Raw genomic sequence first — 26,975 nt, 5'->3', positions numbered from 1 at the left:
GAGAATGATGTGATGGACAAGACCCAATCATAAGCATAGCATAAAAGATCGTGTAGTTTCGTTTGCTAGAGCTTTTCCAATGTCAAGTATCTTTTCCTTAGACCATGAGATCGTGCAACTCCCGGATACCGTAAGAGTGCTTTGGGTGTGCCAAACGTCACAACGTAACTGGGTGACTATAAAGGTGCATTACGGGTATCTCCGAAAGTGTCTGTTGGGTTGGCACGGATCGAGACTGGGATTTGTCACTCCGTGTGACGGAGAGGTATCTCTGGGCCCACTCGGTAATGCATCATCATAATGAGCTCAATGTGACTAAGGCGTTAGTCACGGGATCATGCATTGCGGTACGAGTAAAGAGACTTGCCGGTAACGAGATTGAACAAGGTATTGGGATACCGACGATCGAATCTCGGGCAAGTAACATACCGATTGACAAAAGGAATTGCATACGGATTGATTGAATCCTCGACACCGTGGTTCATCCGATGAGATCATCGTGGAACATGTGGGAGCCAACATGGGTATCCAGATCCCGCTGTTGGTTATTAACCGGAGAGGCGTCTCGGTCATGTCTGCATGTCTCCCGAACCCGTAGGGTCTACACACTTAAGGTCCGGTGACGCTAGGGTTGTAGAGATATATGTATGCGGAAACCCGAAAGTTGTTCGGAGTCCCGGATGAGATCCCGGACGTCACGAGAGGTTCCGGAATGGTCCGGAGGTGAATAATTATATATAGGAAGTCCAGTTTCGGCCACCGGGAAAGTTTCGGGGGTTACCGGTAATGTACCGGGACCACCGGAAGGGTCCCGGGGGTCCACCGGGTGGGGCCACCTATCCCGGAGGGCCCCGTGGGCTGAAAGTGGAAGGGAACCAGCCCTTAGTGGGCTGGGGCGCCCCCCCTTGGGCCTCCCCCCATGCGCCTAGGGTTGGGAACCCTAGGGGGGGAGTTCCCCCTTGCCTTGGGGGGCAAGGCAACCCCTTTCCCCCTTGTGGCCGCCGCCCCCCTTGAGATCTCATCTCTTGGGGCCGGCGCCCCCCAGGGGGCCTATATAAAGGGGGGGAGGGAGGGCAGCACACAATAGCCTTGGGCGCCTCCCTCCTCCCCTGCAACACCTCTCTCTCTCGCAGAAGCTCGGCGAAGCCCTGCAGGAGACCCGCTACATCCACCACCACGCCGTCGTGCTGCTGGATCTCCATCAACCTGTCCTTCCCCCTTGCTAGATCAAGAAGGAGGAGACGTCGCTGCACCGTACGTGTGTTGAACGCGGAGGTGCCGTCCGTTCGGCACTCGGTCATCGGTGATTTGGATCACGGCGAGTACGACTCCGTCATCCACGTTCATTGGAACGCTTCCGCTCGCGATCTACAAGGGTATGTAGATGCACTCCCTTCCCCTCGTTGCTAGTATACTCCATAGATGCATCTTGGTGAACGTAGGAAAATTTTAAAATTATGCTACGATTCCCAACAGTGGTATCAGAGCCAGGCCTATGCGTAGTTACTATGCACGAGTAGAACACAAAGCAGTTGTGGGCGTTGAGTTTGCCAATTCTTCTTGCCACTACTAGTCGTTTCTTGTTTCGGCGGCATTGTAGGATGAAGCGGCCCGGACCGACCTTACACGTACGCTTACGTGAGACAGGTTCCACCGACTGACATGCACTAGTTGCATAAGGTGGCTAGCGGGTGTCTGTCTCTCCTACTTTAGTCGGAACGGATTCGATGAAAAGGGTCCTTATGAAGGGTAAATAGAAATTGGCAAATCACGTTGTGGTCATACGTAGGTAAGAAAACGCTCTTGCTAGAAACCTACAAACCACGTAAAAACTTGCAACAACAATTAGAGGACGTCTAACTTGTTTTTTGCAGCAAGTGCTATGTGATGTGATACCAGAAGATGTGATGAATGATATATGTGATGTATGAGATTGATCATATTCTTGTAATAGGAATCACGACTTGCATGTCGATGAGTATGACAACCGGCAGGAGCCATAGGAGTTGTCTTTATTATTTTGCATGACCTGCGTGTCATTGAATAACGCCATGTAATTTACTTTACTTTGTTGCTAAACGCGTTAGCCATACAAGTAGAAGTAATCGTTGGCGTGACGACTTCATGAAGACACAATGATGGAGATCATGATGATGGAGATCATGGTGTCATGCCGGTGACAAAGATGATCATGGTGCCCCGAAGATGGAGATCAAAGGAGCATGATGATATTGGCCATATCATGTCACTATTTGATTGCATGTGATGTTTATCATATTTTTGCATCTTATTTGCTTAGAACGACGGTAGTAAGTAAGATGATCCCTTATAATAATTTCAAGAAAGTGTTCACCCTAACTGTGCACCGTTGCGAAGGTTCGTTGTTTCGAAGCACCACGTGATGATCGGGTGTGATAGATTCTAACGTTCGAATACAACGGGTGTTGACGAGCCTAGCATGTACAGACATGGCCTCGGAACACACGCAATACACTTAGGTTGACTTGACGAGCCTAGCATGTACAGACATGGCCTCGGAACACGGAGGACCGAAAGGTCGAGCATGAGTCGTATAGAAGATACGATCAACATGGAGATGTTCACCGATCTTGACTAGTCCGTCTCACGTGATGATCGGACACGGCCTAGTTGACTCGGATCATGTTTCACTTAGATGACTAGAGGGATGTCTATCTGAGTGGGAGTTCATTAAATAATTTGATTAGATGAACTCAATTATCATGAACTTAGTCTAAAATCTTTACACTATGTCTTGTAGATCAAATGGCCAACGTTGTCCTCAATTTCAATGCGTTCCTAGAGAAAACCAAGCTGAAAGATGATGGCAGCAATTATACGGACTGGGTCCGAAACCTGAGGCTCATCCTCATAGTAGCCAAGAAAGATTATGTCTTAGAAGCACCGCTAGGTGAAGCACCAATCCCTGAGAACCAAGACGTTATGAACGCTTGGCAGCAGCGTGCTGATGATTACTCCCTCGTTCAGTGCGGCATGCTTTACAGCTTAGAACCGGGTCTCCAAAAGTGTTTTGAGAAACATGGAGCATATGAGATGTTCGAGGAGCTGAAACTGGTTTTTCAAGCTCATGCCCGGGTCGAGAGATATGAAGTCTCCGACAAGTTCTTCAGCTGTAAAATGGAGGAGAACAGTTCTGTTAGTGAGCACATACTCAGAATGTCTGGGTTGCACAACCGCTTGTCTCAGCTGGGAGTTAATCTCCCGGATGACGCGGTCATTGACAGAATTCTCCAGTCGCTTCCACCAAGCTACAAGAGCTTTGTGATGAACTACAATATGCAGGGGATGGAAAAGACCATTCCCGAGGTATATTCAATGCTGAAATCAGCGGAAGGGGAGATCAGAAAAGAACATCAAGTGTTGATGGTGAATGAAACCACTAAGTTCAAGAAGGGCAAGGGTAAGAAGAACTTCAAGAAGGACGGCAAGGGGGTTGCCGCGCCCGGTAAACCAGTTACTGGGAAGAAGTCAAAGAATGGACCCAAGCCCGAGACTGAGTGCTTTTATTGCAAGGGAAGTGGTCACTAGAAGCGGAACTGCCCCAAATATTTAGCGGACAAGAAGAAGGCCGGCAACACCCAAGGTATATGTGATATACAAGTAATTGATGTGTACCTTACCAGTACTCGTAGTAGCTCCTGGGTATTTGATACCGGTGCGGTTGCTCATATTTGTAACTCAAAATAGGAACTACGGAATAAACGGAGACTGGCGAAGGACGAGGTGACGATGCGCGTCGGGAATGGTTCCAAGGTCGATGTGATCGCCGTCGGCACGCTACCTCTGCATCTACCCACGGGATTAGTTTTAAACCTCAATAATTGTTATTTAGTGCCAGCTTTGAGCATGAACATTGTATCTGGATCTCGTTTAATTCGAGATGGCTACTCATTTAAATATGAGAATAATGGTTGTTCTATTTATTTGAGAGATATGTTTTATGGTCATGCCCCACTGGTCAATGGTTTATTTTTGATGAATCTCGAACGTGATGTTACACATGTTCATAGTGTGAATACCAAAAGATGTAAAGTTGATAACGATAGTCCCACATACTTGTGGCACTGCCGCCTTGGTCACATTGGTGTCAAGCGCATGAAGAAGCTCCATGCAGATGGACTTTTGGAGTCTCTTGATTACGAATCATTTGACACGTGCGAACCATGCCTCATGGGTAAGATGACCAAGACTCCATTCTCCGGAACAATGGAGCGAGCAACAAACTTATTGGAAATCATACATACCGATGTGTGTGGTCCAATGAGTGTTGAGGCTCGTGGAGGATATCGTTATGTTCTCACTCTCACTGATGATTTAAGTAGATATGGGTATGTCTACCTGATGAAACACAAGTCTGAAACCTTTGAAAAGTTCAAGGAATTTCAGAGTGAAGTTGAGAATCAACGTGACAGGAGAATAAAATTCCTGCGATCAGATCGTGGTGGAGAATATTTAAGTCACGAGTTTGGTGCACACTTAAGGAAATGTGGAATAGTTTCACAACTCACGCCGCCTGGAACACCTCAGAGAAATGGTGTGTCCGAACGTCGTAATCGCACTCTATTGGATATGGTGCGATCTATGATGTCTCTTACCGATTTACCGCTCTCATTTTGGGGTTATGCTTTAGAGACTGCCGCATTCACTTTAAATAGGGCACCGTCTAAATCCGTTGAGACGACACCGTATGGATTATGGTTTGGGAAGAAACCTAAGTTGTCGTTTCTAAAAGTTTGGGGATGCGATGCTTATGTCAAGAAACTTCAACCTGAAAAGCTCGAACCCAAATCGGAAAAATGCGTCTTCATAGGATACCCTAAGGAAACTATTGGGTATACCTTCTACCTCAGATCCGAAGGCAAGATCTTCGTTGCCAAGAACGGGTCCTTTCTAGAGAAGGAGTTTCTCTCGAAAGAATTGAGTGGGAGGAAAGTGGAACTTGATGAGGTGATAGTCACCCCTTCCGAACCGGAAAGTAGCGCAGCGCGGGAAAATGTTCCTGTGGTGCCTACACCGACTGGGGAGGAAGTTAATGATGATGATCATGAAACTTCAGATCAAGTTACTGAACTTCGTAGGTCCACAAGGACACGTTCCGCACCAGAGTGGTACGGCAACCCTGTCCTGGAAATCATGTTGTTAGACAACGGTGAACCTTCGAACTATGAAGAAGCGATGGCGGGCCCGGATTCCGACAAATGGCTAGAAGCCATGAAATCCGAGATAGAATCCATGTATGAAAACAAAGTATGGACTTCGACTGACTTGCCCGTTGAGCAGCGAGCCATAGAAAACAAATGGATCTTTAAGAAGAAGACGGACGCAAATGGTAATGTGACCATCTACAAAGCTCGACTTGTCGCTAAGGGTTATCGGCAAGTTCAAGGGGTTGACTACGATGAGACTTTCTCACCCGTAGCGAAGCTGAAGTCCGTCCGAATCATGTTAGCAATTGCCGCATACTATGATTATGAGATATGGCAGATGGACGTCAAAACGGCATTCCTTAATGGCTTCCTTAAGGAAGAGTTGTATATGATACAGCCGGAAGGTTTTGTCGATCCTAAGAATGCTAACAAAGTATGCAAGCTCCAGCGCTCAATTTATGGGCTGGTGCAAGCATCTCGGAGTTGGAACATTCGCTTTGATGAGATGATCAAAGCGTTTGGGTTTACACAGACTTATGGAGAAGCCTGTGTTTACAAGAAAGTGAGTGGGAGCTCTGTAGCATTTCTCATATTATATGTGGATGACATACTATTGATGGGAAATGATATAGAATTCTTGGAAAGTATAAAGGCCTATTTGAATAAGTGTTTTTCAATGAAGGACCTTGGAGAAGCTACTTATATATTAGGCATCAAGATCTATAGAGATAGATCGAGACGCCTCATTGGTCTTTCACAGAGTACATACCTTGACAAGATATTGAAGAAGTTCAATATGGATCAGTCCAAGAAGGGGTTCTTGCCTGTATTGCAAGGTGTGCAGTTGAGCACGGCTCAATGCCCGACCACGGCATAACATATAGAAGAGATGAGTGTCATCCCCTATGCCTCGGCCATAGGATCTATTATGTATGCCATGCTGTGTACCAGACCTGATGTAAACCTTGCCGTAAGTTTGGTAGGAAGGTACCAAAGTAATCCCGGCAAGGAACACTGGACAGCGGTCAAGAATATCCTGAAGTACCTGAAGAGGACTAAGGATATGTTTCTCGTTTATGGAGGTGACGAAGAGCTCGTCGTAAAGGGTTACGTCGACGCTAGCTTCGACACAGATCTGGATGACTCGAAGTCACAAACCGGATACGTGTATATTTTGAATGGAGGAGCAGTAAGCTGGTGCAGTTGCAAGCAAAGCGTCGTGGCGGGATCTACATGTGAAGCGGAGTACATGGCAGCCTCGGAGGCAGCTCAGGAAGCAGTCTGGATGAAGGAGTTCATTACCGACCTAGGGGTGATTCCCAATGCGTCGGGCCCGATGACTCTCTTCTGTGACAACACTGGAGCTATTGCCCTTGCGAAGGAGCCCAGGTTTCACAGGAAGACCAGGCATATCAAGCGTCGCTTCAACTCCATTCGTGAAAGTGTTCAAAATGGAGACATAGATATTTGTAAAGTACATACGGACCTGAATGTAGCAGATCCGTTGACTAAACCTCTCCCTAGGGCAAAACATGATCAACACCAGGACGCAATGGGTGTTCGATTCATCACAATGTAACTAGATTATTGACTCTAGTGCAAGTGGGAGACTGTTGGAAATATGCCCTAGAGGCAATAATAAAAGGTTATTATTATATTTCTTTGTTCATGATAATCGTCTATTATTCATGCTATAATTGTATTTTCCGGAAATCGTAATACATGTGTGAATACATAGACCACAAAGTGTCCCTAGTAAGCCTCTAGTTGACTAGCTCGTTGATCAACAGATAGTCATGGTTTCCTGACTATGGACATTGGATGTCATTGATAACGGGATCACATCATTAGGAGAATGATGTGATGGACAAGACCCAATCATAAGCATAGCATAAAAGATCGTGTAGTTTCGTTTGCTAGAGCTTTTCCAATGTCAAGTATCTTTTCCTTAGACCATGAGATCGTGCAACTCCCGGATACCGTAAGAGTGCTTTGGGTGTGCCAAACGTCACAACGTAACTGGGTGACTATAAAGGTGCATTACGGGTATCTCCGAAAGTGTCTGTTGGGTTGGCACGGATCGAGACTGGGATTTGTCACTCCGTGTGACGGAGAGGTATCTCTGGGCCCACTCGGTAATGCATCATCATAATGAGATCAATGTGACTAAGGCGTTAGTCACGGGATCATGCATTGCGGTATGAGTAAAGAGACTTGCCGGTAACGATATTGAACAAGGTATTGGGATACCGATGATCGAATCTCGGGCAAGTAACATACCGATTGACAAAAGGAATTGCATACGGATTGATTGAATCCTCGACACCGTGGTTCATCCGATGAGATCATCGTGGAACATGTGGGAGCCAACATGGGTATCCAGATCCCGCTGTTGGTTATTGACCGGAGAGGCGTCTCGGTCATGTCTGCATGTCTCCCGAACCCGTAGGGTTTACACACTTAAGGTCCGGTGACGCTAGGGTTGTAGAGATATATGTATGCGGAAACCCGAAAGTTGTTCGGAGTCCCGGATGAGATCCCGGACGTCACGAGAGGTTCCGGAATGGTCCGGAGGTGAAGAATTATATATAGGAAGTCCAGTTTCGGCCACCGGGAAAGTTTTGGGGGTTACCGGTAATGTACCGGGACCACCGGAAGGGTCCCGGGGGTCCACCGGGTGGGGCCACCTATCCTGGGGGGCCCCGTGGGCTGAAAGTGGAAGGGAACCAGCCCTTAGTGGGCTGGGGCGCCCCCCCTTGGGCCTCCCCCCATGCGCCTAGGGTTGGGAACCCTAGGGGGGGGGAGTTCCCCCTTGCCTTGGGGGGCAAGGCAACCCCTTTCCCCCTTGTGGCCGCCGCCCCCCTTGAGATCTCATCTCTTGGGGCCGGCGCACCCCCAGGGGGCCTATATAAAGGGGGGGGGAGGGAGGGCAGCACACAACAGCCTTGGGCGCCTCCCTCCTCCCCTGCAACACCTCTCTCTCTCTCGCAGAAGCTCGGCGAAGCCCTGCAGGAGACCCGCTACATCCACCACCACGCCGTCGTGCTGCTGGATCTCCATCAACCTGTCCTTCCCCCTTGCTGGATCAAGAAGGAGGAGACGTCGCTGCACCGTACGTGTGTTGAACGCGGAGGTGCCGTCCGTTCGGCACTCGGTCATCGGTGATTTGGATCACGGCGAGTATGACTCCGTCATCCACGTTCATTGGAACGCTTCCGCTCGCAATCTATAAGGGTATGTAGATGCACTCCCTTCCCCTCATTGCTAGTATACTCCATAGATGCATCTTGGTGAACGTAGGAAAATTTTAAAATTATGCTACGATTCCCAACAAGGAGTAAGTCCCGGCGGCGTCAATTTGGTGAGGTGTTTGTCGCTCTTCTGGAATAATTTGGCCACCGATCTTCCCTCCCCTTGCCGGCTCTGGTGGTGCTGGCATGTGGACGACGTGTTTCGTGCGCCGATCTATGGATCAGCCGGTGGTTTGGCTCCCTTCTCCATCGGTGGTAGCGCCAGTGTGAGGGTAGATTTTGCTCCTTGCGGATCTTTCGATCTCGCGAGTTCTTTGCTCCTCAAGTGGGTCAGCGAGGCGGCGGCGTCGACCTTGCCATGTGAATATCGTCCCCTCCCTCTTTGTTGTTGTGCTAACGAGTTCCCCATCGAAGGCGCATGGGTTGGGTGTTGTTGTGTTCATGGGGTTGGATCTTTGGGTTATGGCGAAGCTTCTTCGGTGATGGCGGCTCCCCTGGGGTGCTGGTCTTTTTAGGCTAAAGATTGGAGACTTCCCGGTCGCCATGGTCGTCTTTACAAGGATGCTGGCTCCGGCTATGGAGCGGCGATGACGACGACGACGACGAGGCGCACCTCCAACTCGTTCTGGCATGCTCGATTGCATTTGATTGCATGATGTGCCAAAAAGTTGAGACACTATGGGCGTGTTTGGTTGCCTGCATGAGGCCCAGCCAGGCCCGAGCGGGAAGGAAGAGGCCTGTTTGGTTGCCTAGATTCACTGTTGGGCCTGCATCGCACGCTTCTCAAAGCAGCCCAGAGCCTGGCTCGCTGGAAACGCTCGGATCGGCAGTTTCTCGCGAGCCAGGCTGAGTGCGGCGCGAGGTCGCACGGGCGGGTGCGACGCGAGGGTGAGGTGGGATGGCGGGAGATGGAAATCTGGCGCGCCTTCCCGACGCCAAATCTAGCCTCACCCCCTTTCACTCGCTCACCCATAGCCACTACCCTTCTTCCCTACTGCCTCACCACCGGCAGCGGCTGTGATTTCAGATCTCCGCTAGAGGGGGCAGCGGCGGAAGAGGCGGCGGCGTTTGCGGTGGATCTGGTGCTCCCCTTGCTGCTGGCCACCGTCTGGTCGACCTTGTCTGTGCCATGGCTCCCCCTACACCGTCCTCGTCTCAGATGCTGGTAAGCAGCACCCCTCCCCCTTTGTTAGCTCGGTGGTTAGGCCGTTAGCCTAGGTGTAGGATCGATTTGCCACTGAACAAACCGTCGATGTCGACTAGGTTATGGACGCACGGATGAGGCTGATAATTCAGGCATCAACACTGATTAGTGTGATTCAGGCATGGGTCATGTTCATGCACCAGAGAGCTGTTCGTCGTGCTGGGAGACCTTTGATCCGCTATGGTCCATTGTTTGTCCGGGAACATGAGAGGATCCAAAATCTGAACTACATCTACAACTGCAATGGCGTCGAGGTTTTGTGGATGCTTCGAATGAAAAGAGCACCATTTGCCAGGCTTGTCGAGACCTTCAGGAGCAGGGGGCTGCTACAATATAACATCAACACCAGTGTGGAAGAGCAAGTGGCCATGTTCCTCCATGTTGTTGGCCATAACCAGAGGTTCAGGGTCATTCACAACACGTTCAGGAGATCAATGGAGACCATCTCTAGGTACTTCAAGCAGGTGCTTTTTTGGGGAGGTTAGAGGAGAGATGATCAGAAGACCATCTGGCCAGACTCCACCCAAGATTCATGGAAGCCCAAGATGGTATCCATACTTCAAGGTGAGCATTGACAATATACACTTTTCATGGCTTGATATGCTTGTATTGTTCAAGTTGAGCACCAACACAGGCTTGTGATGCCATTTTCAGGATTGCATTGGGGCAATAGATGGTACTCATGTCATTGCCAGAGTTCCTAGGTCATAGTCTGCAGCATACAGGGGGAAGCACTACACAAGCCAGAATGTGCTTGCTGTTGTTGACTTTGATCTGAGGTTCACTGATACGTCTCCATCGTATCTAATTTTTGATTGTTCCATGCTATTATATTATCCATCTAGGATGTTTTATATGCATTTATATGCTATTTTATATGATTTTTGGGACTAACCTATTAACCTAGAGCCCAGTGCCAGTTTCTGTTTTTTTCTTCTTGTTTTTGAGTTTTACAGAAAAGGAATACCAAACGGAGTCCAATTGACGTGCCAATTTTTGATGATTTTTTATGGACCAAAAGAAGACCCCGGAGTAAAAGAGTTGGGCCAGAAGAGTCCCGAGCCGTCCACGAGGGTGGGGGGCGCGCCCAACCCCCGGGCGCGTGGGCCTACCTCATGGATGACTCGGGCACCTTCTTGACGTGAGACCTACGCCAAAAATTCCTATAAATACAGAAACCTCCAGAAAATAACCTAGATCGGGAGTTCCACCGCCGCAAGCCTCTGTAGCCACCAAAAACCAATCGGGACCCTGTTCCGGCACCCTGCCGGAGGGGGATCCCTCACCGGTGGCTATCTTCATCATCCCGGTGCCCTCCATGTCGAGGAGGGAGTAGTTCACCCTCGGGGCTGAGGGTATGCACCAGTAGCTATGTGTTTGATCTCTCTCTCATGTTCTTGATTTGGCACAATCTTGATGTATTGCGAGCTTTACTATTATAGTTGGATCCTATGATGTTTCTCCCCCTCTACTCTCTTGTGATGAATTGAGTTTTCCCTTTGAAGTTATCTTATCAGATTGTGTCTTTAAGGATTTGAGAACACTTGATGTATGTCTTGTGTGGGATACCCGTGGTGACAATGGGGTATTCTATTGATTCACTTGATGTATGTTTTGGTGATCAACTTGCGGGTTCCGTGACCTTGGGAATCTATGCATAGGGATTGGCACATGTTTTTGTCTTGACTCTCCGGTAGAAACTTTGGGGCACTCTTTGAGGTTCTATGTGTTGGTTGAATAGATGAATCTGAGATTGTGTGATGCATATCGTATAATCATACCCACGGATACTTGAGGTGACATTGGAGTATCTCGGTGACATTAGGGTTTTGGTTGATTTGTGTCTTAAGGTGTTATTCTAGTACGAACTCTATGGTAGATCGAACAGAAAGAATAACTTCGTGTTATTTTACTACGGACTCTTGAATAGATCGATCAGAAAGGATAACTTTGAGGTGGTTTCGTACCCTACCATAATCTCTTCGTTTGTTCTCCGCTGTTAGTGACTTTGGAGTGACTCTTTGTTGCATGTTGAGGGATATTTATATGATCCAATTATGTTATTATTGTTGAGGGAACTTGCACTAGTGAAAGTATGAACCTTAGGCCTTGTTTCAACGCATTGCAATACCATTTGTGCTCAATCATTAGTTACCTTGCTGTTTTTATATTTTCAGATTACAAAAACCTATATCTATCATCCATATTGCACTTGTATCACCATCTCTTCGCCGAACTAGTGCACCTATACAATTTACCATTTTATTGGGTGTGTTGGGGACACAAGAGACTCTTTGTTATTTGGTTGCAGGGTTGTTTGAGAGAGACCATCTTCATCCTATGCCTCCCACGGATTGATAAACCTTAGGTCATCCACTTGAGGGAAATTTGCTACTCTCCTACAAACCTCTGCACCTGGAATCCCAACAACGTCTATAAGAAGAAGGTTGTGTAGTAGACATCATTCACATATGTGCTGGCTGGCTGGGAGGGGTCAGCGCATGATGCTAACATTCTCAGTGACATCATGAGTCGACCTGATGGGATCAACATCCCCGACGGCAAGTTCTACCTTGGAGATGCTGGCTATGCATGTCGGCCGGGTATTCTTCCACCCTTCAGGAAAACGAGGTACCATCTCAACGAGTTCTCTGGTAGGAACTATCCTAGGACTGCACAGGAGCTGTTTAATCTCAGACACCCCAACCTTAGAGTAACTGTTGAGAAGGCATTTGGAGCTCTGAATAATAGGTTTAAGATCCTGGATCAGAAGCCATTCCACCCATACTCCACTCAGGTTAAGCTTGTTCTTGCTTGTTGCATTCTGCATAAATGGATCCTCCAGTGGGGCTTTGATGAACACGTGCCTGAGGAGGAAGAGGTCGAGCCTGGCGATGTTGTTAGCTCCGGCCATGGTGTGGAGGCATTTAACAATGATGAACGATCGTGGATGTCTCCTAGAGGGGGGGGGGTGAATAGGCGCTTTAAAATAATTACGGTTTAGGCTTGAACAAATGCGGAATAAACCTAGCGGTTAATTTGACAAGCACAAAACCTACAACAACTAGGCTCACCTATGTGCACCAACAACTTATGCTAAGCAAGATAAACAACTAAGTGATAGCAAGATATATGGCAAGAAACAATATGGCTATCACAAAGTAAAGTGCATAAGTAAAGGGTTCGGGTAAGAGATAACCGAGGCATGCGGAGACGACGATGTATCCCGAAGTTCACACCCTTGCGGATGCTAATCTCCGTTTGGAGCGGTGTGGAGGCACAATGCTCCCCAAGAAGCCACTAGGGCCACCGTAATCTCCTCATGCCCTCGCACAATGCAAGATGCCGTGATTCCACTAAGGGACCCTTGAGGGTGGTCACCGAACCCGTACAAATGGCAACCCTTGGGGGCGTTCACCGAACCCGTACACTTTGGCAACCCTTGGGGGCGGTCACCGAACCCGTACACTTTGGCAACCCTTGGGGGCGGTCACTGGTACCCGTCAAATTGCTCGGGGCGATCTCCAGAACTTAATTGGAGACCCCGACGCTTGCCCGGAGCTTTACACCACAATGATTGAGCTCCGAACACCACCAACCGTCTAGGGCACCCAAGCACCCAAGAGGAACAAGCTCAAGGGTACCAAGCACCCAAGAGTAATAAGCTTCTCAACTTGTAACTTCCACATATCACCGTGGAGAACTCAAACTGATGCACCAAATGCAATGGCAAGGGCACACGGAGTGCCCAAGTCCTTCTCTCTCAAATCCCACCGAAGCAACTAATGCTAGGGAGGAAAATGAGAGGAAGAACAAGAAGGAGAACACCAAGAACTCCAAGATCTAGATCCAATGGGTTCCCCTCACATAGAGGATAAAGTGATTGGTGGAAATGTGGATCTAGATCTCCTCTCTCTTTTCCCTCAAAAACTAGCAAGAATCCATGGAGGGATTGAGATTTAGCAAGCTCGAAGAAGGTCAACAATGGGGGAAGAACACGCGCTCAAAGGATAAGGTAGAATGGGGAAGAAGACCCCCTTATATAGTGGGGGGAACAATCCAACCGTTACCCCCAAAACAGCCCCGCAAAGGGCGGTACTACCGCAGGAGGCAGCGGTACTACCGCTGATCACAACGGTACTACCGCTCCCCCGGGCGGTACTACCGTGGAGTCTGGAGGGCAGGAGAGTGACAGACCCGAGCGGTACTGCCGCCCTACTGCCGCTGCGAAGTACCGCACTATCCGACACGAAAAATGACCCCTCGAGTCGACGCGGTAGGGGCCTAGTACTGTAGCGGTACTACTGCCGAGGACCCACCAGCGGTACTACCACTGCGGAGCGGTACTACCGCTTGTGACCCCTAAGCGGTACTACCACTGGGTACCGCGGTACTTGGGACCATCCTAAAGCCACTTCCACGAAAACAAGAATACTCCACGGGAAACCAAAACTGCCATAACTTCTGCATATGAGCTCCGAAATGAGCAAACTCAAGCTTGTTCGATACAAGACGACGAGTACCATCAAAATAGCGACTGGTTATAGTAAGAAGAGGCAAGGAAGGTATGCCAACAAAATAGAGGAGTGAAACCTCCAACCGAGAAGAACCGGCATAACCTTCCAACATCGAAAACATCATAGAAGATGCGAGTGAACTCCGTTTTTGATGAACTCGAGCTTGTCATCAAGATGACCATAGGCTCCAAAACTCACAAAGAGAAGAACCAAACAAGAACCAAGAAAGATGATGAAAGGATGCAATGGTTTGAGCTCTCTACGAATGATACGATCAAGTTACTCATCGAGAGCCCCCCTTGATAGTACGGCAATCGATCCTATAACCCGGTCTCCCAACTACCATCACGAGACCGGTAAAGTAGAAAACCTATCAAGGGCAAACCTTTGCCTTGCACATGGTCCACTTGAGCTAGATGATGACGATCTTGACTCCCTCAAGTTGGACCACCTTTCTTGGTTGTGTTGGCTCGATGAAGACTAGTTGATTGCTCCCCCATACTCCACTATGGGTGAGCCACTCTTCCGCACATCTTGACAAGTCCATTGTCACCACAATGGACGGCAAGCTTCAAGCATTTGATCTCTTCATGATGCTTCACATGAACTTGCACACCGCAACATCTTCACAAGTCCATTGTCACCGCAATGGACGGCAAGCTTCAAGCATTTGATCTTTTTCATGATGCTTCACTTGAACTTGCACACCGCAACATAACCCCACAAAGAACTCACATGAAGATCATGGGTTAGTACACAAAACGTAATTGACAATGCTTACCACACCATGGGATCGCTTGATCCCTCTCGGTACATCTTCTACGCTTTGTGAGTTGATCAAGTTGATTCACTCTTGACTTAGTCTTGATCAACCTTGAATCTTTTCAACTCTCTTCTTTTGGATGATGTCTTGAAGATATACATGAATGATCACACAATCTTCTTCTCCAAGACATGCTTGCAATAAGCTCAACTCTCACATGACCAATCTTTGGATAATTCCTTAATAACACCTTGATCACCACATAAACTCCTTGAAACCAACACATGAATTTCAAGAAATGCCTATGGACAAATCCTTCAAATATAACTCAAGGCAACCATTAGTCCATAGAGATTGTCATCAATTACCAAAACCAAACATGGGGGCACCGCATGTTCTTTCAAATGACGCTTGGAAGAACAAAAGGTTGGAGTGGGCAGAGGTAATGTGGCTTAGCATAGGTCAGTGCAGGATTTGAAGAAGATGGAAGAAGAAGAAGAAGCAGCAGCAGCAGTAGCAGAAGCAGCTGCAGAAGCATAAGCAGAAGCAGAAGAAGAGGAAGAGGAAGAGGAAGATCTGGTAGCAGCAACACCGATGAACTATCCCCTATTTAGCCAATGGCTCTCAATAATTTGAACTGTCACTTGATAGTAGTTAGGATGAACTGTCATTTGTTTAACTAGCTGGCACTACATGTTCAGATTGTGTGTGGTAAGCTCACCACTAGTTAGATGTGGTGACCACCTTATGCAGGTTGCAACCAAACACCATGTCATATGTGCGCCTAATGCAATGTGGGCAACCAAACGCCGGGTCAAAAATGGTTGTCTCATGCAACTAGGTACATGCAGGCAACCAAACTATGTGCATCTGTTTTTTTTTGCCTGGATCCACTCAAACCGGCTCACTAGAGCCTGGCTCACCGGGCCAGGCTGGATTGGCAATGTAGCCAAACACGCCCTATACAGTTTTAGATCAGATTTTTCGCACATGCGTGTATCTATAGAGTAGGTTGTGCTTTATTCATTTTGTTTGCTTACTCACGTACATAACGAGTTTGATGCACACATGCATTATCATTCTTTTTTTTGTAGAAATACCTGTAACTATATTCATACTCACAACAATTACAGGTACACTACCCACAAAAAAAATTACAGGTACACTGATTTGGACCTAAAATCCCAGAAAATACAAAGCAACTCATGATTAAGAATTACAATGAAATCTCTTGAAAACACCTTCTTCATGGTGTCAATCTCTGCTCGAAGAAATACTCCAAAGACTTCGGTAAAGAGGTTGGAATTGGACTGGAGCAACAATATTGTCACTCCTTCACCCGCACGAACAATACCAATAATAGTTTTTAAAAATGCCTTGAGTCGCCCATCCAAAAAGATGGGAAGCCTTGATCGATGGACATACTTGGGCCGGAGATGATCCCCTAGAAGTGCAGGCCGTCAAATCACTTTATCTTGACCATGGTGTCAATGAAAGATTTCACCTACACAAAGAATCAGACCAACAAAAAAGGCTTAACGCAGTAACATAAACTCATCAGATCTGAATAATTGGATCTACGGGGACATAAAACTCTCTAACCTCATGGCGCCGCCAAAAGAACGATAGAAAATTTATTCGCACAAAACTGTGATGATCACTAGACGACGACGAAGAACATAGAGCTCTTGAAGATCTGAGGTCCCACACCCCTCCGCGCCAAGATGGCAGCCAAAGGCGAGGGGACCTAAATTTCTTAGATGACGGTGACAGCGGGGGCGACACGAGAAACCCTACAGACGCTGGCGGCGCCATTATCATTCATTTTGTGTAGAGTAGTTAGCCGCACTGGCAGAGCCTGGAAAATACAGAGTAAAAACTAGGCGGGCTAGCCTAGAGGAGAAGTAGAACAAAAAAATGAACCAAACTAATTCAACATGCATTAATTAGTTAGATGTGCCTGTGCAGTGTTGCTTTGCTAGCATAGTTTAGCCAGTAATACAGTCCTGAGGGGGGGGGTCCGCTCCACCATAGCCATCCTCCAAGGCCCTCCGGCGGTGGCATTGCAGGGAGCCAACCATGGAGGGGATGTCCCAATGCAGGGACAAGAGGAGCAGGAACGGAATCCCCCCACCGCCGCCATCCCCGGGCGCGGTGCGGCTTCACTGGCTGGCCCACCGATGGCGGCGATGCGGGCGTGGCGGTGTCGAAGGGAGCTCCCGGTGGCGAGGGTTTCCCCCGTGTCGCCCAGTGCGAGTGACACGGGGTATTAGGCTAGTACTAGCTTGCTAGCTCCCTTGAAAAAAAAACTTATATTTATTTCTTTACAGAGGAAGTACTAGGGGAAAATATCCAGTGCTCTTATCCCTGGGATGCTACGCTGCTCCTGAACCACCTGGTGCATTAGATCTGAGTGTAAGGCTAGGATCAGTTCACTATCCTTTTTACGCATGCCCCTTGTAACAATTTTGCTTCTCGCTGCCTGAAAGCAGAAGGTCTTCACAAATTTAGATCTGATACATTATCTATGAGCTGAGAAATGTTGTCTGCAGCACACGGTTTGGCACATACCCTTCACCGGAGCCAGTGGCGTGGTGGTGAGCAATGTGAATGCCACCCACTTCAGCTGCCACACCGGAATCTTTGAGACAGAGTAGGACCTCCAGCAAGTGCCTCCTATCTTCCCCACCAAACAATAGTTCTTCTTGTTCCTTAGTCAGCACAACCAACTGTTGGGGAATGCAGTATTTCAAAAAATTTCCTACGATCATGCAAGATCTATCTAGGAGATGCATAGCAATGATACGGGAGAGTGTGTCAAGGTACCCTCGTAGACCGAAAGCGGAACCGTTTATTAACGCGGTTGATGTAGTCGAACGTCTTCACGATCCAACCGATCCAAGTACCGAACGTACGTACGGCACCTCCGTGTTCAGCACACATTCAGCACGATGACGTCCCTCGAGCTCTTGATCTAGTTGAGGACGAGGGAGAGTTCCGTCAGCACGATGGCGTGGCGACGGTGATGATGAAGTTACCGGCGCAGGGCTTCACCTCAGCACTACGACAATATGACCGAGGTGGTAAACTATGGAGAGGGGCACCGCACGCGGCTAAGACAATTGATCTTGTGTGTTCAAGGGTGCCCCTGCCTCCGTATATAAAGGAGGAGAGGGGGAGGCCGGCCGGCCCCTGTAGGGCGCGCCAAGAGAGAGGAGTCCTACTAGGACTCCATGTCCTAGTAGGATTCCACTTGGTGGAAGGGGGAAGAAGGAAGGGAGAGGGAAAGAGGCCCGCGCCCCCTCCCCTAGTCCTATTCGGACTCCCCAAGGGGGGGGGGGCGTCACCTCCTCGTGGCCTGCCCTCTCTCTCCCCTAAGGCCCATGTTGGCCCATTACTTCCCCGGGGGGTTCCGGTAACCCTTCCGGCACTCCGATAATTACCCGGTACCTCCCGGAACTCATCCGGTGTCCGAATAACATCGTCCAATATATCATTCTTTATGTCTCGACCATTTCGATACTCCTCGTCATGTTCGTGATCTCATCCGGGTCTTCGAACAAACTTCGGTCATCATATCACATAACTCATAATACAAATCGTCATCGAACGTTAAGCGTGCGGACCCTACGGGTTCGAGAACTATGTAGACATGACCAAGACACATCTTTGGTTAATAACCAATAGCGGAACTTGGATGCTCATATTGGCTCCTACATATTCTATGAAGATCTTTATCGGTCAAACCGCATAATAACATATGTCATTCCCTTTGTCATCGGTATGTTACTTGCCCGAGATTCGATCGTCGGTATCATCATACCTAGTTCAATCTCATTACCGGCAAGTCTCTTTACTCGTTCCATAATGCGTCATCCCGTAACTAACTCATTAGTCACATTGCTTGCAAGGCTTATAGTGATGTGCATTACCGAGAGGGCCCAGAGATACCTCTCCGATACACGGAGTGACAAATCCTAATCTCGATCTATGCCAACCCAAGAAGCACCTTCGGAGACACCTGTAGAGCATCTTTATAATCACCTAGTTACGTTGTGATGTTTGATAGCACACAAGGTGTTCCTCTGGTATTCGAGAGTTGCATAATCTCATAGTCAGAGGAACATGTATAAGTCATGAAGGAAGCAATAGCAATAAAACTAAACGATCATTATGCTAAACTAACGGATGAGTCTTGTCCACATCATTCTCGAATGACGTGATCCCGTTCATCAAATGACAACACATGTCTATGGTCAGGAAACTTAACCGTCTTTGATTAACGAGCTAGTCAAGTAGAGGCATACTAGGGACTCTCTGTTTGTCTATGTATTCACACATGTACTAAGTTTCCGGTTAATACAATTCTAGCATGAATAATAAACATTTATCATGATATAAGGAAATATAAATAACAACTTTATTATTGCCTCTAGGGCATATTTCCTTCAGTCTCCCACTTGCACTAGAGTCAATAATCTAGTTCACATCGTCATGCGATTTAACACCAATAGTTCACATCTTTATGTGATTAGTTCACATCTCCATGTGACTAACACCCAAAAGGTTTATTAGATTCAATTATCTAGTTCACATCTCTATGTGATTAACACCCAAAGAGTACTAAGGTGTGATCATGTTTTGCTTGTGAGAGAAGTAGTCAACGGGTCTGCACATTCAGAGCCGTATGTATTTTTGCAAATTTTCTATGGCTACAATGCTCTGTACGGAGCTACTCTAACTAATTTCTCCCACTTTCAATATGTATCCAGATTGAGACTTAGAGTCATCTGGATCAATGTCAAAGCTTGCATTGACGTAACCCTTTACGACGAACTTTTTGTCACCTCCATAACCGAGAAACACGTCCTTATTCCACTAAGGATAATTTTGACCGCTGTCCAGTGATCCACTCCTGGATCACTATTGTACCCTCTTGCCAAACTCATGGTGAGGTACACAATAGGTCTGGTACACAACATAGCATACTTTATAGAACCTATGACCGAGGCATAGGGAATGACTTTTCATTCTCATTCTATTTTCTGTCGTGATCGGGTTTTGAGTCTTTACTCAACTTCACACCTTGCAACACATGCAAGAACTCCTTCTTTGACTGCCCCATTTTGAACTACTTCAAAAACTTGTCAAGGTATGTACTCATTGAAAAAACTTATCAAGCGTCTTGATCTATATCTATAGATCTTGATGCTCAATATGTAAGCAGCTTCACCGAGGTCTTTCTTTGAAAAACTCCTTTCAAACACTCCTTTATGCTTTCCAGAAAATTCTACATCATTTCCGATCAACAATATGTCATTCACATATACTTATCAGAAAGGCTGTAGTGCTCCCACTCACTTTCTTGTAAATACAGGCTTCACCGCAAGTCTGCATAAAACTATATGCTTTGATCAACTCATCAAAGTGTATATTTCAACTCCGATATGCTTGCACCAGTCCATAGATGGATCGCTGGAGCTTGCACACTTTGTTAGCACCTTTAGGATTGACAAAACCTTCTTGTTGCATCATATACAACTCTTCTTTAAGAAATCCATTAAGGAATGCAGTTTTGACATCCATTTGCCAGATTTCATAAAAGGTGGCAATTGCTAACATGATTCGGACAGACTTAAGCATCGCTACGAGTGAGAAAATCTCATCGTAGTCAACACCTTGAACTTGTCGAAAACTTTTTGCGACAATTCTAGCTTTGTCGATGGTAACACTAATATCAGCGTTCGTCTTCCTCTTGAAGATACATTTATTCTCAGTGGCTTGCCGATCATCGTGCAAGTCAACCAAAGTCCACACTTTGTTCTTCATACATGGATCCCATCTTAGATTTCATGGCCTCAAGCCATTTTGCGGAATCTGGGCTCATCATCGCTTCCTCATAGTTCGCAGGTTCGTAATGGTCTAGTAACATGACTTCCAGAACAGGATTACCGTACCACTCTTGTGCGGATCGTACTCTGGTTGACCTACGAGGTTTGGTAGTAACTTGATCTGAAGTTTCATGATCATCATCATTAACTTCCTTACTAATTGGTGTAGGCATCACTGGAACTGATTTCTGTGATGAACTACTCTCCAACTCGAGAGAAGGTAAAACTACCTCATCAAGTTCTACTTTCCTCCCACTCACTTCTTTCGAGAGAAACTCCTACTCTAGAAAGGATCCACTCTTAGCAACAAATATCTTGCCTTCGGATCTATGATAGAAGGTGTACCCAATAGTTTCCTTTTTCGGTATCCTATGAAGACGCACTTCTCGGATTTATGTTCGAGCTTCACATAAGCATCGCAACCCCAAACTTTTAAGAAACGACAGCTTAGGTTTCTTGCCAAACTACAGTTCATACGGTGTCGTCTCAATGGATTTAGAGGGTGCCCTATTTAACGTGAATGCAGCTGTCTCTATTGCATAACCCCAAAACGATAGTGGAAAATCGGTAAGAGACATCATAGATTGTACCATATCTAATAAAGTACGGTTATGACGTTCGGACACACCATTACGCTGTGGTGTTCCAGGTGGCCTGAGTTGTGAAACTATTCCACATTGTTTTAAATGAAGGCCAAACTCGTAACTCAAATATTTGCCTCCGCGATCAGATCATAGAAACTTTATTTTCTTGTTATGATGATTCTCAACTTCACTCTGAAATTCTTTGAACTTTTCAAATGTTTGAGACTTGTGTTTCATTAAGTAGATATACCCATATCTGCTTAAATTATCTTGTGAAGGTTAGAAAATAACGATACCCGCCGCGAGCCTCAACACTCATCGGACCGCATACATCAGTATGTATTATTTCCAATAAGTCAGTGGCTCGCTCCATTGTTTCGGAGAACGGAGTTTTAGTCATCTTGCCGATGAGGCATGGTTTGCAATCATCAAATGATTCATAATCAAGTGATTCCAAAAATCCATCCGCATGGAGTTTCTTCATGCGCTTTACACCAATATGACCTGAACGACAGTGCCACAAATATGTTGCACTATCATTATTAACTTTGCATCTTTTGGCATCAATATTATGAATATGTGTATCACTGCGATCGAGATTCAGTAAACCATTTACATTGGATGTAAGACCATAGAAGGTTTTATTCATGTAAACAGAACAACAATTATTCTTGACTTAAATGAATAACTGTATCGTAATAAACATGACCCAATCATATTCATGCTCAACGCAAACATCAAATAACATTTATTTAGGTCCAATACTAATCCCGAAGATAGAGGGAGTATGCGATGGTGATCTTATCAACCTTGGAATCACTTCCAACACACATCGTTACCTCGCCCTCAACTAGTCTCTGTTCATTTTGTAACTCCTATTTCGAGTTACTAATCTTAGCAACTGAACCGGTATCAAATACCCAGGGGCTACTATGAACACTAGTAAAGTACACATCAATAACATGTATATCAAATATACCTTTGTTCACTTTGCCATCCTTCTTATCCGCCAAGCATTTGGGGCAGTTTCGTTTCCAGTGACCATTCCCTTTGCAGTAGAAGCACTCAGTTTTAGGCTTAGCTTTGGGCTTCTTCACGGGAGTGGCAACTTGCTTTCCATTCTTCTTGAAGTTCCCTATCTTTCCTTTGCCCTCTCTTCTTGAAACTAGTGGTCTTGTTAACCATCAACACTTGATGCTCTTTCTTGATTTCTACCTTCGCTGATTTCAGCATCGCGAAGAGCTTGGGAATCGTTTTCGTCATCCCTTGCTTATTCTAGTTCATCACGAAGTTTTAGTAACTTGGTGATAGTGACTAGAGAACTCTATCAATCACTATATTATCTGGAAGATTAACTCCCACTTGATTCAAGTGATTGTAGTACCCAGACATTCTGAGCATATGCTCACTTAGCTGAGCTATTCTCATCCATCTTGTAGGTAAAGTACTTGTCAGAGGTCTCATACCTCTTGATACGGGCATGAGTCTGAAATACCAATTTCAGCTCTTGGAACATCTCATATGCTCCGTGGCGTTCAAAAATGGTTTTTGAAGTCCCGGTTCTACGCCGTAAAGCATGGTGCACTAAACTATCAAGTAGGCATCATACCGAGCTTGTCAAACCTTCATAACGTCTGCATTTGCTCCTGCAATAGGTCTGTCACCTAGCGGTGCATCAAGGACATAATTCTTCTATGCAGCAATGAGGATAATCCTCAGATCATGGACCCAGTCCACATCATTGCTACTATCATCTTTCAACTTAATTTTCTCTAGGAACATATAAAAAAACAGGGGAGCTATACGCGAGCTATTGATCTATAATATAGATACGCAAAAACTATCAGGACTAAGTTCATGATAAATTAAAGTTCAATTGATCATATTACTTAAGAATTCCCACTTAGATAGACATCCCTCTAGTCATCTAAATGATCACGTGATCCATATCAACTAAACCATGTCCGATCATCACGTGAGATGGAGTAGTTTTCAATGGTGAACATCTCTATGTTGATCATATCTACTATATGATTCACGTTTGACCTTTCGATCTCAGTGTTCTGAGGCCATATCTGCATATGCTAGGCTCGTCAAGTTTAACCCGAGTATTTTGCATGTGCAAAACTGGCTTGCACATGTTGTATGTAACCGTAGAGCTTATCACACCCGATCATCACGTGGTGTCTCGGCACGACGAACTGTCGTAACGGTGCATACTCAGGTAGAACACTTATACCTTGAAATTTAGTGAGTGGTCAACTATTGCTTCTACGACTATCGCTACCGCTTAGTGATAAAGTAAAGCAATTACATGGCGATTGCATTTCATACAATAAAGCAACAACCATAAGGCTCCTGCCAGTTGCCGATAACTTTTACAAAACACGATCATCTCATACAACAATTTATATCTCATCACATCACAACATGCCCTGCAAAAACAAGTTAGACGTCCTCTACTTTGTTGTTGCAAGTTTTACGTCGCTGCTACGGGCTTCTAGCAAGAACCATTCTTACCTACGCATCAAAACCACAACGATTTTTCGTCAAGTGTGCTGTTTTAACCTTCAACAAGGACCAGCCGTAGTCAAACTCGATTCAACTAAAGTTGGAGAAACAGACTCCCCCAGCCACCTGTGTGCGAAGCACGTCGGTAGAACCAGTCTCATGAACGCGGTCATGTAATGTCGGTCCGGGCCACTTCATCCAACAATACCGCCGAATCAAAGTAAGATGTTGGTGGTAAGCAGTATGACTATTATCGCCCACAACTCATTGTGTTCTACTCGTGCATATAGCATCTACGCATAGACCCTGCTAGGATGCCACTGTTGGGGAACGCATTATTTCTAAAATTTTCCTACGATCACGCAAGATCTATCTAGGAGATGCATAACAACGAGACGGGAGAATGTGTCCAGATACCCTCGTAGACCAAAAGTGGAAGCGTTTAGTAACACGGTTGATGTAGTCGAACGTCTTCACGATCCAACCGATCCAAGTACCGAACATACGGCACCTCGCGATCCAGTTGAGGACGTTCAGCACGATGACGTCCCTCGAGCTCTTGATCCAGTTGAGGACGAGGGAGAGTTCCGTCAGCACGACGGCGTGGCGACGGTGATGATGAAGTTACCGGCGCAGGGCTTCGCCTAAGCACTACGACGATATGACTGCTACCTCTTGAGCATGCGTTGGTTTTCCCTTGAAGAGGAAAGGGTGATGCAGCAAAGTAGCATAAGTATTTCCCTCAGTTTTTGAGAACCAAGGTATCAATCCAGTAGGAGACTACACGCAAGTCCCTAGTACCTTCACAAACAATTAAGAACCTTGCAACCAACGCGATAAAGGGGTTGTCAATCCCTTCACTGCAATCCAAAAGTGAGATCTGATAGAGATAATAAGATAATTTTTTTGGTACTTTTGTTGTATAGATTGAAAAGTAAAGATTGCAAAATAAACGGCGATAGAAATAGCTAGTTGACGGGAGATTAATATGATGGAAAATAGACTCGGGGGCCATAGGTTTCACTAGTGGCTTCTCTCAAGATAGCAAATTCTACGGTGGGTGAACAAATTACTGTCGAGCAATTGATAGAAAAGCGCATAGTTATGAGAATATCTAGGCATGATCATGTATATAGGCATCACGCCCGTGTCAAGTAGACCGAAACGATTCTGCATCTACTACTATTACTCCACACATCGACCGCTGTCCAGCATGCATCTAGAGTATTAAGTTCATAAGAACAGAGTAACGCATTAGGCAAGATGACATGATGTAGAGGGATAAACTCAAGCAATATGATATAAACCCCATCTTTTTATCCTCGATGGCAACAATACAATACGTGTCATTTCCCCTGCTGTCACTTGGATCGAGCACCGCAAGATTGAACCCAAAGCTAAGCACTTCTCCCATTGCAAGAAAGATCAATCTAGTACGCCAAACCAAACTGATAATTTGAAGAGACTTGCAAAGATATCAAATCATGCATATAAGAATTCAGAGAAGATTCAAATATTGTTCATAGCTAAACTTGATCATAAACCCACAATTCATCAGATCTCGACAAACACACCACAAAAAGTATTACATCGAATAGATCTCCAAGAAGATTGAGGAGAACTTTATATTGAGATCCAAAGAGAGAGAAGAAGCCATCTAGCTAATAACTATGGACCCGAAGGTCTGTGGTAAACTACTCACACATCATCGGAGAGGCTATGGTGTTGATGTAGAAGCCCTCCATGATCGATTCCCCCTCTGGCAGAGTGCTGGAAAAGGCCCCAAGATGGGATCTCACGGGTACAGAAGGTTGCGGCGGTGGAAATAGGGTTTCGTGGTGCTCCTGGATGTTTTCGGGGTATATGATTATATATAGGCGAAAGAAGTAGGTCGGTGGAGCCACGAGGGGCCCACGAGGGTGGGGGTGTGCCTACCCCCCTGGGCGCACCCTCCTACCTCGTGGCCGCCTCGTTGCTTCCTTGACGTCCACTCCAAGTCTCCTGGATTGCGTTTGTTCCAAAAACGACTCTCCCGAAGGTTTCATTCCGTTTGATATTCCTTTTCTGTGAAACACTGAAATAGGCAAAAAGACAGCAATTTGCACTAGGCCTTTGGTTAGTAGGTTAGTCCCAAAAATAATATAAAAGTGTATAATAAATCCCATTAAACATCCAAAACAGATAATATAATAGCATGGAACAATAAAAAATTATAGATATGTTGGAGACGTATCAATGACCGAGGTGGTAAACTGAACTAGTTCTTTAATTTCTTCTTTAACTGGTACTGGTTCTTTAACTGGTACTGGTTCTTTAATTTCCTCTTTAATAGGTGTGTGATATTTAAACCACTTCTCTTTAGGGAGTTCAACATGAGTAGCAAATGATTCAGAAAAGGAGGCTACTATCTCAGAGTCAAGTCCATATTTAGTGCTAAACTTTTGAAAAGCATCGGTATCCATAAAAGATTTAACACAATCATACTTAAATTTAATACCTGACTCTTTACCTTCGTCGAGTTCCCAATCTTCAGAGTTACGTTTAATTCTTTCCAAGAGATCCCACCGGAATTCAATAGTCTTCTTCATAAAAGAACCAGCACAAGAAGTACCAAGCATGGTTTGATCATTACGAGAAAGCCGAGCATAAAATTTTTGGATAATAATTTCTCTTGAGAGCTCATGATTGGGGCATGAATATCACATTGACTTAAGCCTCCCCCAAGCTAGAGGGATACTTTCTCCTTCATGAGGCCAAAAATTATATATATAATTCCGATCACGATGAACTAGATGCATAGGATACTTTTTTGATGAAACTCCAATTTTAATCGATTCCAATTCCATGATCCAATATCATCGCATAGCCTATACCATGCCAATGCTTTTCCCTTCAAAGATAAAGGGAAAACCTTTTTCGTCACTTCATCCCTGGGCAAACCTGCAAGCTTAAACAATCCACAAATTTGTTCTACATATATCAAGTGCATATCAGGATGTTCGATTCCATCTCCTGCATAAGGATTAGCTAGCAGTTGTTCTATCATACCCGAAGGAATTTCATATTCA

The sequence above is a fragment of the Triticum aestivum genome, chromosome 5D (genome assembly GCF_018294505.1).
Source record: "Triticum aestivum cultivar Chinese Spring chromosome 5D, IWGSC CS RefSeq v2.1, whole genome shotgun sequence".
Lineage (NCBI taxonomy): Eukaryota > Viridiplantae > Streptophyta > Magnoliopsida > Poales > Poaceae > Triticum > Triticum aestivum.
Note: the sequence above shows the minus strand (reverse complement) of the source record.